The sequence below is a fragment of the Trichechus manatus genome, unplaced genomic scaffold (assembly GCF_000243295.1).
Source record: "Trichechus manatus latirostris isolate Lorelei unplaced genomic scaffold, TriManLat1.0 scaffold00178, whole genome shotgun sequence".
Classification (NCBI taxonomy): domain Eukaryota; kingdom Metazoa; phylum Chordata; class Mammalia; order Sirenia; family Trichechidae; genus Trichechus; species Trichechus manatus.
This window is the reverse complement of record NW_004444114.1, coordinates 1,613,664-1,625,062: the sequence shown is the minus strand read 5'-3', so window position 1 is coordinate 1,625,062 and position 11,399 is coordinate 1,613,664.

Sequence of the window (11,399 nt, the reverse complement as noted above, 5' to 3'; positions counted from 1 at the left end):
GTGATGTTGATGATTTCTTTGTTCCTCTTACTCTCCTGTGCTGAGTTCCTTTTGTTTGTGGATTTTTTTTTTTCATTTCTTTTGTTTTTGCAGATTTTGTTTTTACTGAGACTTTATGTTTTTCTTCTTTATTTTGATAAGTAGGTTTGTAAACTTTCTTTGTGGTTACCTGACATTTATCCTTATCTTCCTAGGTTTGAATCAGTCTATTATTACTTGGTATCACCTTGCCTTCCTCTCCATTAGAAAGTTCTATACATACACTGTTTATTCCCTCTTTTATTGTTCTGATGTTGTTGTCATTTTCAGATTAATGTCTCTGGTTCCCTGTTGTAAACCTTTAGGTTTTGAATAGTCCATGAGAGTTCATTTCCTAGGTTGGTATCTGGCTGGTGTGATCTTGTGTTCTAGAATCAGGCTGTTGTCCGCTGTTGTTTGTTCTCAAACCGAAGGGCTCCTTTTAATAATTCTTGTAAGTTTGGCTTGGTTTTTACATATTCTCTTAATAGCTGTTTATTTGGAAATGTCCTAATTTCACTGTCATATTTGAATGAGACTTTTGCAGGATAAATTATTCTTGGTTGGCAATTTTTTTATTTCAAGGTTAGATATATGTCATCCCATTGCCTTCTTGCATACATGGTTTCTGCCAAGTAATCGAGCTTAGTATTATTGTTTCCCCTCTGTTTGTGACTTTTGTTTTACTTGAGCTGCTCTCAACATTCTTTCTTTGTGTTTGGTTTTAGTCAGTGTGATTATGATATGCCTTGGTGATTTTCTTTTGGGGTCTATCCTATATGGGGTTTGTTGAGCTTCTTGGATGGCCAGCTTTTCATTTTTCATGTTTCATGATATTAGGAAAGTTTTCTGTCAGCAATTCTTCAATGATCTCTCTGTGCTTTCTGTTTTCTCCCCCTGTTCTGGAACTCCAATCACTTGAAAGTTTTTCCTTCTGGCTGTATCCCACATAATTTTCAGGGTTTCTTCATTCTTTTTTCTGATTTTTCCTCAAACAATGTTGTGTCCGAGTGTTTATCTTCAGTTTCGCCGATCTTGTCTTCCATTGTTTCAAACCTGCTCCTCAGCCCTTCTATGACACTGTACATTCCTGAAATTCTTGTTGTTTATCTTTCGAATTTCTGATTGTTGTTTTGTATGATTTCTAGTTTTGAATTTATATTGGCATTTTGTTCCTATATTATTTTCCTGAATTCTTCCATTTTTTTGTCTGTATTTTCCATGAATTCTTCTATTTTTTCCTCATTTTTGTCTGCTTTTTGCTTCAACTCTTGGATAGCTCTGAATATTAGGGATTTGAATTCCCTATCAGGTAGTTCTAGTGTCTTTTCTTCTACTGGAAAGTCATTTGGTGTTTTATATTTGACGCCTACTGGAACCATACCGTCCTGTTTTTTATTTTATGTTTTGATAGTGTAGATTTGTTTGTTTCATCCTGTTTTTTTGTTTTATTTGGTTATGTCTGAGCAGGCGGGCTTTGCATTCTTTGTTGTTTGCTCATTTCTGGACATGATATTTTTCAACTCCTTGTCCAGTGGTCAGGGCCAGTTGCTCAGCTATGGTGCAGCAGGGCAGGTCCAGCTGAAGGGGAAGGGCTGGATGGGTTGTTTATGACACATACTGGGGCTAACAAGGTAAGCCATGGGTCAGTGCAGGGCAGGTTCTGGGAGGCCATGCCTGTGCTTCTCGGGAGTGCAATGTTCAGCACATTGTGCAAATAGGCGGGGGGGGGGAGAGGGAGAGGTTGTGATGTGTGGAGCTAGGTTGGGTATGGGAAAGAAGAGAGAGAGGAGAGAGAAACAGGAGCCAAAAAAAAAAAGTGCTGAGGGAGCCTGCCGTTGGAGTGGAGAGACATGAAACCGAGAAATGAAGAAAAACAAAAAGGAAAAAGAGAAAAAGAAAAAATAAATAGAAATTAAAAAAGAAATTCCCTCAGCAATCCGACCGATGTGACTATGCAGACAGGGAAAAGCGACTCCCAAGCCTTGCAGTAAAGCCTGGGTAGAGATGATACACAGTCCCAGGTATTCAAGAGACAGGTAAAGAAGGTAAGTAGAAAGGAGAAACCTAGAAATGAAGAAAAATACAAAGGAAAAAAGAACAAGAAAACAAATAAACGAAAAGTTTCCAGGGAGAAGCCAGCACAATTTGTACAAGGAAAGGTCATGGAAGCTCCATAGACACATCCAAACTATCTGAGGGACTAAATTGCTGTGTGGAGGGCTGTGGGGACCATGGTCTCAGGGAACATTTAGCTCAATTGGCATAACACAGTTTATAAAGACAATGTTCTACATTCTACCTTGGTGAGTAGTGTCTGTGGTCTTAAAAGCCTGTGAGCGGCCATTTAATATACTCCACTGGTCTCACCTCTTCGACAGCAAGGGATAATGAAGAGAACAAGATACAAGGAAAAGAGTCCAAAGGACTAAAGGACTGCAGCTACCATGACCTCCACCTGACTGAGTCCAGTACAGATAAATGGTGTCCAGCTACCACCACTGACTGCTGTGACTGGAATCACAACAGAGGGTCCTGGACAGAGCTGGAGAAGGATGTAGAACAAAATTCTTACTCACAAAAAGGACAAATTTACTGGCCTGACAGAGACTGGAGAAACCCTGAGAGTATGGCCTGTGGACACCCTTTTAGCTCAGTGGTGAAGTCACTCTCAAGGTTCACCATTCAGCCAGGGATTCGACAGCCCCATAAAACAAAATGTGACCAATAGGCCACAGCAGTCCAGAAACAAGGACTAGAAGGCAGGAGGGGACAAGAAAGCTGGTGATAGAGAACCCAAGGTTGAGACGGTACAGTGTTGACATGTCATGGGGTTGTTAACCATTGACATAAGGCAATATGTGTACTGTTTAATGAGAAAGTATTTGTTCTGTAAACCTTCATCTAAGGTACAAAAAAAAAAAACAAACAAAAACGAATTATCTATGTGAGAACAAACTGACAACAGCAACTCAAAAGATTTGATGGGAAGCCTAAGGGCAGTGAGTTGAAGATAATGGTGATGGAATAGTTTGGAAAAGGATAGTGAGAATAGCAACACAACTGGAAGAAAGTAACTGATGTCACTGAATGGTACATGTAGAAACTTTTGAAATGGTGTAACTTTGGCTATTTGTATTTTCACCAAAAAAAAAAAAAAAAAAAAAAAAAGTCCTCCAAGGCTGAGAAGGGAGAGTGTTGACATGTCTTGGGGTTGTTAACCAGCGTCATAAAACATTTTGCGGTACTGACTGTTTAATCTGAAACTATTTGTTCTGTAAACCTTCATCTAAAGTACAATTAAAAAAAAAAAGTCCCCAGGGATCCCTTCAGCTTGACCACGCAGACCAGGAAAGCAGTTCCCCAGCTGAGTGGCACTGCACAGCCTGTCAAGAAGAAGCAAAGGTGGCACATGGGGTCAGGTATTTGAGAGAAAGGAGTGGGAGGAGATGAGAGATGGTGAAGAAACCAAAAGAGGTTGAAAAAAGCAACACTAGCAACAAAGAAATGGCACTGAAGAAGCCGGTCAGTCTGGTTGCGGCCCACTGGGTAGTGGTGGATCAGCCTGCTGGGAAGCAGCAGATTCACAGTCTGGGAAGCTGCCAATTGGCCAGCCAGGAAGCGGCAAATGCCTAGCAGGGGGTGGGGCAGGGTGGGGGGTGGGAAAGTGAGTATTGCTGATTACTGGGTTCTCTGTCTCTTGTTGGGAGCTCCGTGTATCTGCTTTCCTGTACTCCCCGTCCTCAGATCTCCCACAGGAGTCCAAGATGGTGGATCTGTGCTGCTTTAGTTGTTAAGGGACCTCTACTTGTAACTTTCCTCACTCTCTGTTCTCTGTCAGTTTCTTATTCCATTCTGTGCTTGGTTGAGTTCTTTATCGCTTCACTTGACACTTAGGGTTCCAGGATTGATGTTTGTCTCTGTTTCACTTAGTTTTTTAGGGCTTTGCTGTGGAGGGATGTTGTGGTGCTTCTGTCTAAGGTGCCATGGTGGCTCCCTTCAGAAATCTTTTACTTTCAATTTTTTTTTTCTAAATTTATTTATAAGATGATTGTTAGAAATGTGTTGTGCTTTATTTACAAAAATGTGCCATAAATTATGGTCTGGAGTTCAGCCCACAAAATCCTTTTAATCATATGTAATTGTATGAAAAATAATGCTATTATATATATTGTTGGATCAAAAAATCAAAATATAATTTATAATTAAATCAAACAAAAGTTAAAACATCTAATTGTTGTGCTTAAGGTATAAATAAAGAAGATACTGTAGAAGATGAGGAAGATACTGTAAAATGTTACAGAGATTTCTAAGTTTATTTTCTTATATTTTCAACAACTCTCAACAATGAAGCCATGTCTTCTACTTCATGTATAATTTCTACTGGAAATAGAAGGATATTTTATTTTCTTTAACATAAATGTTGCACTAATGATAACTAGCCTTATGTTTATCATGGCTGTTCATGTTTTTGGCTATCAGACTGAATTAAAAGGAACAAGGAAGGTGAAAAAAGAAATATATTTTTGGTAAAATTGAATGAAAAAATTTTAAAGGGAAATAAAGAAGGAGTAAAAAATTAAGTGAGATTATTTTCAGAGATATTTTAAACACAACTGTTTGAAATAAAAGTAAAAAAGAATGAGATGAAATTCAAAAGAACACATAATGAGGAAGTAACAGCGGTTCAGATAATTGCTAATGTTATCCACTAGGTGGCCCCTCTGGCCAAAAACAGCCTGGTATTATCAGAGTAAGATTCAGTGTGTAACCGAACATTTAGATTTGTAAGAATATTACAACTCAGGTACACTTAAGGGTAAAGGCCTTGCAATTTGCTGCTTGCAAATCTACAAACGTTGCTTCTCTAGACTTGGAAATTGTCAATAAGGATTTTAGTCTACTGTAGTAATATTTGACCACCAACCTTCTGCCCTGGTAGCGCGGTGGTTAATGAGTTCATCTGCTAACCAAAAGATTGGAGGTTTGAATCCACCAGCCTCTCCTTGGAAACCCTACCTGGCAGTTGTACTCTGTCCTGTAGGGTCGCTGTGAGTTGAAATTGACTCAACAGCAACAGGTTAACCATCTGCCAGTGTGTTATACTGTGGTGGCTTATACATTTGCAAAGGTGCTGTAACCTATGCCACTGGTATTTCAAATACCAGCAGGGTCACCCATGGCGGGCAGGTTTCAATGGTGCTTTCAAACAAAGACAGGCTAGGAAGAAAGTCTTGTCCAGTCACTTCCAAAAATTAGCCAATAAAAAACTTATCAATCACAACAGAATATTGACCAGTATATTGCTGGAAGATAAGCCCAAACATGATAATGATTATGAAGATGAGACAGGATGGGGCAACATTTTGTTCTATTATACATAAGGTCACCTTGAGTCAGAGCTGACCGGATAACCAAATACAAAAATGACAATAATATGTGAATAATCAGTATCACCTACCCTGATGCCTCACTCTTAGAAGATCCTAAGAATGACTACATAATGAATGAAGAAAGAAAGGAATGAAAAAATGATCTAATAAATTTATGTACGTTTTAACTTAATAAATGCTATTTTTCATTGTTATTTGCTATTTTATTTCATGCTAGGACTAGGAAAATCTCTTGATTATTATTATTCTCAAAAGTAACTTCACCTTCCATTTCTGAAATGAGGGAAGTCAAAAAGAAGAGCTCATCTGTCTTTGTTTCCTAGTGCTGCTGAAATACAAACACCACAAGTGGGTGGCTTTAAAAAGAGAAATTTATTTTTTCAGTTTTGGAGGCTAAAAGTTCAAATTAGAGTCCCAGGTGTTCCTTCATTGCTTGGCTTGTAGACAATACTCACATGACATCTCTCTTCTCTTTCTGTGTTCAGATCTCGTGTCTAATCTGTTTTTTTAAATAACTCAGAAGTGATTAAATTCAGAACCCACCCTAGGTGGTCCAAAAGTTAACTCACTTAACTGCTAACTGAAAGGTTGTTAGTTCAAGCCCACCCAGAGGTGATCCGAGTCCACCAGAGGCAACTCTGAACAAAGGCCTGGCAATCTTTTTGCTGAAAAATCAGCCAATGAAAGCCCTATGGAGCATAGTTCTATTCTGACACACACGAAGTCACCATGAGTCAGAATAAAACTCCATAGCAACTGGTTCTACTCAGTTATGAACTAATTAGAGGAGCCCTGGTGGCACAGTAGATAAGCGATCGGCTGCTAAGCAAAAGGTCAAACCCACCAGTTGCCCTGCAGGAGAAAGATATGGCAGTTGGCTCCAGTAAAGATTTACAGCCTTGGAAACCTATGGGGCAGTTCTACTCTGTCCTACGGAGTCACTAAGAGTCCCATTCGACAGGACAGCAACAGGTTTTTGGGTTTATGACCTAAATAACATAACAAGAGGGCTTGAAGCACTTACTGATGAAGACAAAAAACTACAGCTTTCAGTATGGATTACACTCCAACATAAAGAAAACAAAAATTCTCACAACCAGACCAATAAGCAACATCATGATAAATGGAGAGAGTATCGAAGTTGTCAAAGTTTTCATTTTACTTGGATCCACAATCAACGCCCATGGTAGCAGCAGTCAAGAAATCAAATGACATATTGCATTGGGCAAATCTGCTGCAAAAGACCTCTTTATAGTATTAAAAAGCAAAGATGTCACCTTGAGGACTAAGGTGCACCTGACCCAAGCCATGGTACTTTCAATCACCTCATACGTATTCAAAAGCTGAACAATGAATAAGGAAGACTGAAGAAGAATCAATGCCTTTGAATTATGGTGTTGAAGAATATCAAATATACCATGGATTGCCAGAAGAATGAACAAATCTGTCTTGGAAGAAGTACATCAGAATGCTTCTTAGACGTGAACATAGTGAGACTTAGTCTTACGTACTTTGCTCATGTTATCGGGGGGCCAGTCCCTGGAGAAGGACACCACGCTTAGTAATGGATCAGTGAAACTAGAGGGTCAGCAAAAAAGAGGAAAACCCTCAGTGAGATGGACTGACACAGTAGCTGCAACAATGGGCTCAAACATAGCAAGGATTATGAGGATGGCGTAGATCAGAGTGTTTCATTCTGTTGTACATAGGGTCACTATGAGTTGGAACCAACTGGAAGGCACCTGATAACAACAATGTAACAAAGAAAATCCTATTTCCAAACAGGATTATATCCACAGGTATAGGGGATGGGATTCCAACATATATTTTGAGGGAGGCACAATTTAATCCATAACATCACCCTTCATCCACTTTTCTTTGACTGTCTGCTGATATCTTGCTTTTTAAAAATACAGGAAGACCATTTACAAGCAATGGTTTACTTCTCACATTATTGGCAACTCCAACCAAAGGTTACAAATTGTGCTGGCTATAGATTAGGAGGAGTTTATTGAGCCAATTTGTGATCATAGCATACAGGGCCAAAATAACTTGAGGAAAATCTGTTTCAATACTTGAGAGGCTAAAGTCTTCCAAGTATATGTAAAATGAGTTATTTGAGGAGTCTGATGAGCAAGCCATGGTGGCAGAGTCATGATGGACCTTTACTGGAACCTCATTTCTGCCTCCATGTTCTTGGCATGGTGAATTTTTATGCCCCAGAATATAAACCTTTTGTCTAGTCACAGCTTATTACCTGAAAATTAATATTTTCAAGTTCCTTTGCCTTTGTTTCTGACCCCCACTTAACATGAAATTTCATTCCTCACATTAGACTAATCATTCTTCAAAATACAGATCGAATGCTATCCCATCGATAAAGCTTCCCCTGAGCTCACAGCTGGAAGTGCTCAGTCCTTCTCTGACATCACATGCTTTCATATTACCTCCCGTTTGCATCTCCATAAACATGTATTTTCTTCTAACTAAGATATGAGGCATGTGAGATGTGAGCCTAGGCCTCAGACATTTTGGAATCTCCAACAACAGTTAACATGTTGATCTACACATTATAGTAAATGGAATAATATTTTTGCAATGTGTTAATGAGTTCTTCTCTTTGGCCTTTATATGAACTGAACAGTCTCACTAATCTTAAGACACTCATCCTCATCTAAGGAAGAGAGGAAAGGCCCACTCATCTATTTAAGGAAGAGATGAATGCAGAGATAAAGAATTTATATTTAGTCTCTGACTTACAAAATAGGATTTCTGAATCTGCAGCAAAAAAAAAAAGGGGAGGGAGTGCTTAAAATCTAACTTTGTTGAAATAAAATGGTTTTCCAAATTTATTTACTTACCTCTTGAAATATGAAGAGCCAAGATCAGGGAATTCAGATCCGAGTTTCTTTCTCCATGTTGTAGAGAGGATGTATCTTACAATTAAGAACAAGGCCGTTAAATTTGCTGACTTTGAGGATTATAACGTGGGAAAAAGAAACACTCGAATGCTCAAATCTCAGCATTTCTGATCCCAGGTATTGTGGGAAAAAGCATAAAAAGAAAGGAAGAGCAAAGGAGTTAGATCTTTGTTTCCATAGATTTCCATGGGGTATGCTTATGAGGGAGGGGGGTTTAGAAACTTACAGTTAGGTTAAAGGAAACACTATGGGTTATGATGCTGGATGCTATACCACTGGTATTTCAAATACCAACCAGCAGAGTTACTTATCGTGGACAGGTTTCAGTGGCGCTTCCAGAATAAGACTAGAAAGAAAGGCCTGATAATCTACTTCTGAAAATTAGGCCATGAAAACCCTATGGATCACAACAGAATATTGTCTGATATAGTGCTGGATGATGACCCCTCTTAGGTTGGAAGTCACTGAAGATACACAGTGGCCACAACAATAGCCTCCAGCATACCAATGATTGTGAAGATGGTGCAGCACCGGGTAACATTTCATTCTGTTGTACACGAGGTTGCCGTGATTCTGAACTGACTGGATGGCAACTAACAACAACAATGGATTAAAAGCAGGAAATAGCAAAATCTCATTACATCCACATGTCCCAGCAGCATAAATCAAAGAGGGAAGCTATTTTGCATTCTGAATATCTGAAGGCAGTTTTGTGTCAGAGCTGCATCAAAACTGCCCTTCGTGAAAGAAAACACAGGGTAGAACTGGTTTGAAAGTCATAGTAACTTCCATGAGATCCATCTGGCAGAGGGAGGCCAAGGGCATGGATTGAAACCGTGTTCTTCAGGGCCAGTAGGACTTAACATGAGGATGAGCCATGGAGCACTGATGGGCCTTATAGTCCTCAGGAGTACACCCCAGCAGAGTGCTCCGGCTTAGGGGCCCCAACTAACCACACATCGGGCTATGACATCTGGTACACATCCACATACTAGCACAAGGCCAGGATGTCTCTCTGTGTTCTGAAGTCGTAAGAACTAAATGCCTCCCCCACACTCTCTTCTACTTATTCCTCTCTAAGATGACATCTGCTTTGAACTTCCTCGTAACACTCCACTCTACTGGGAAGCAGGAATAACTTAGACATGCCATTTAGTAAGAAGCATTTCTTCTTTTTTTTTTTTTTTTTTTTCTTTATAGAGATTATTTTTTTTATTGTACTTCAGGTGAAGGCTTTACAGAACAAATAGTTTCTCGTAAAACAGTAGTACACATATTGTTTTATGACATTGGTTAACAACCCCACAACACGTCAACCCTCTAACTTCTCAACTTTTTTTTGGTGAAAATACACATAGCCAAAGATACACCATTTCAAAAACTTCTACATGCACATTTCAGTGACATTGACTATGCTCTTCCAATTGTGCTGCTAATCTCACTTAAGATGAAGGCTTACAGAACAAAATAGTTTAGTAAGAAATATTTCTATGTTGTCTAGTTTAATGAAACCCTTTGCATTGTTGAAGCATTCGATCTATTCAGTGTTAAACTCCTCATTGATGCTGGCTAAAATAATTTCTTTCAGATGACTCAGCATTCAGATTTCAGCCCTTCTAATTCTCTTGATGACACATGGGAATACAAAGAGAAGCTAACTCCGGCCTCATAGTTGTGGGTTTTCTAGATCATGAGGTGTCCTATGGATTCTTGTTGCTCCCTTCAGTGGAGTAGATCAAAGTTCTGATCCTTCGATTAGTCCATCTGGCCTTTTATAATGAAATCTTGATTCTCACTGCTACAGCTTATGACTCCAGGCCTTCGATTCTGATGTAAAAATTTCCTTTTTTATCCTGATTCCAAGTTTCTGCTCATAGTTGTATATCTTCTTTTTGGATAAATAGAACATTCTTGATCTCCTAGTATTTTGTAACTGGCTAAAAGCTAGTGTTCATCTAGGGTCCTGCAGCCACTAGCTTTAAAGGCCTCAGCCTATCCCACATTTACATGGCAGTTTCTACAACTTGGCCTTATTTAATATCGGGTCCTGTGGATGGGAAATGAGAATCCTGGTGTCTGACTTAATTCCTTGCCACTGTTTTCTTTCCACAATCCCATGGGACCAGACACGATGGAATTTGAGCTTTTTGGATCCTCTAGTACAAAAATGGAGCCTTGGTGGTGCAGTGGTTAACAGCTTGGCTGCTAACCGAAAGGTCGACAGTTCGAATCCACCAGCCACTCTTTGGAAACCCTGTGGGCAGTTCTACTTTGTCCCATAGGGTTACTATGAATAGGAATCAACTTGACGGCAATGGGTTAGTGCAAAAATACTATTAAAGTGGAAAATAAATAAACTTTCAAAATTCTTCACATCCTGCTTTTTTTCTCCGAAACCCTATTGGGATGTCAGTCATCTGTGCCTGGCATAGAGTAAATGTTTGTAAAATGTCAGTATTTTAAAAATATCATTTTTATTTTATTATTTTAATCATTATTGTTATTATCATTATAGTTCAGTAAATAAGAATCTATCTGTAAGAGAGGTTTCAGAAGTCTTTTAGTCATTTCACAGATATAAACACTTACTGTATTAAATGTATTTATATTTTGAATATATTACTTCCATAAATAATGGAAGATGTTACATTAATTCATACAAATATATTTACTTTTCACCAATGAAAATAATCTACGAATATTTAGTTAAAAAATATCAACATACACCATGTCGGGGAAATAAACTGGCAAAAGCCTGGAAACTAAAATGATTCAATTACGTGATTATAACATAAAAATGTGAGCAGTGTGTTTATACCTTATATTCACAAAGTTAAGATAACACTTAAAGCAAAGGGGGCCTAGAAGGTCAGTTCTTCGGAGAATAGAACAATATCTACAAATCCTCACAATGTTTTTTAAAGGGAAAAAATACTCTCAAGGGAATATGACACAGTAATCATAGGAATTTCAGCAAGGGAAACATGTGTGCAATAAAAATGGCTTTTAATGCTCCTTATGATAAAAATTGATATTGCTCACCCATCATGATTTCCTAATAGTAGTA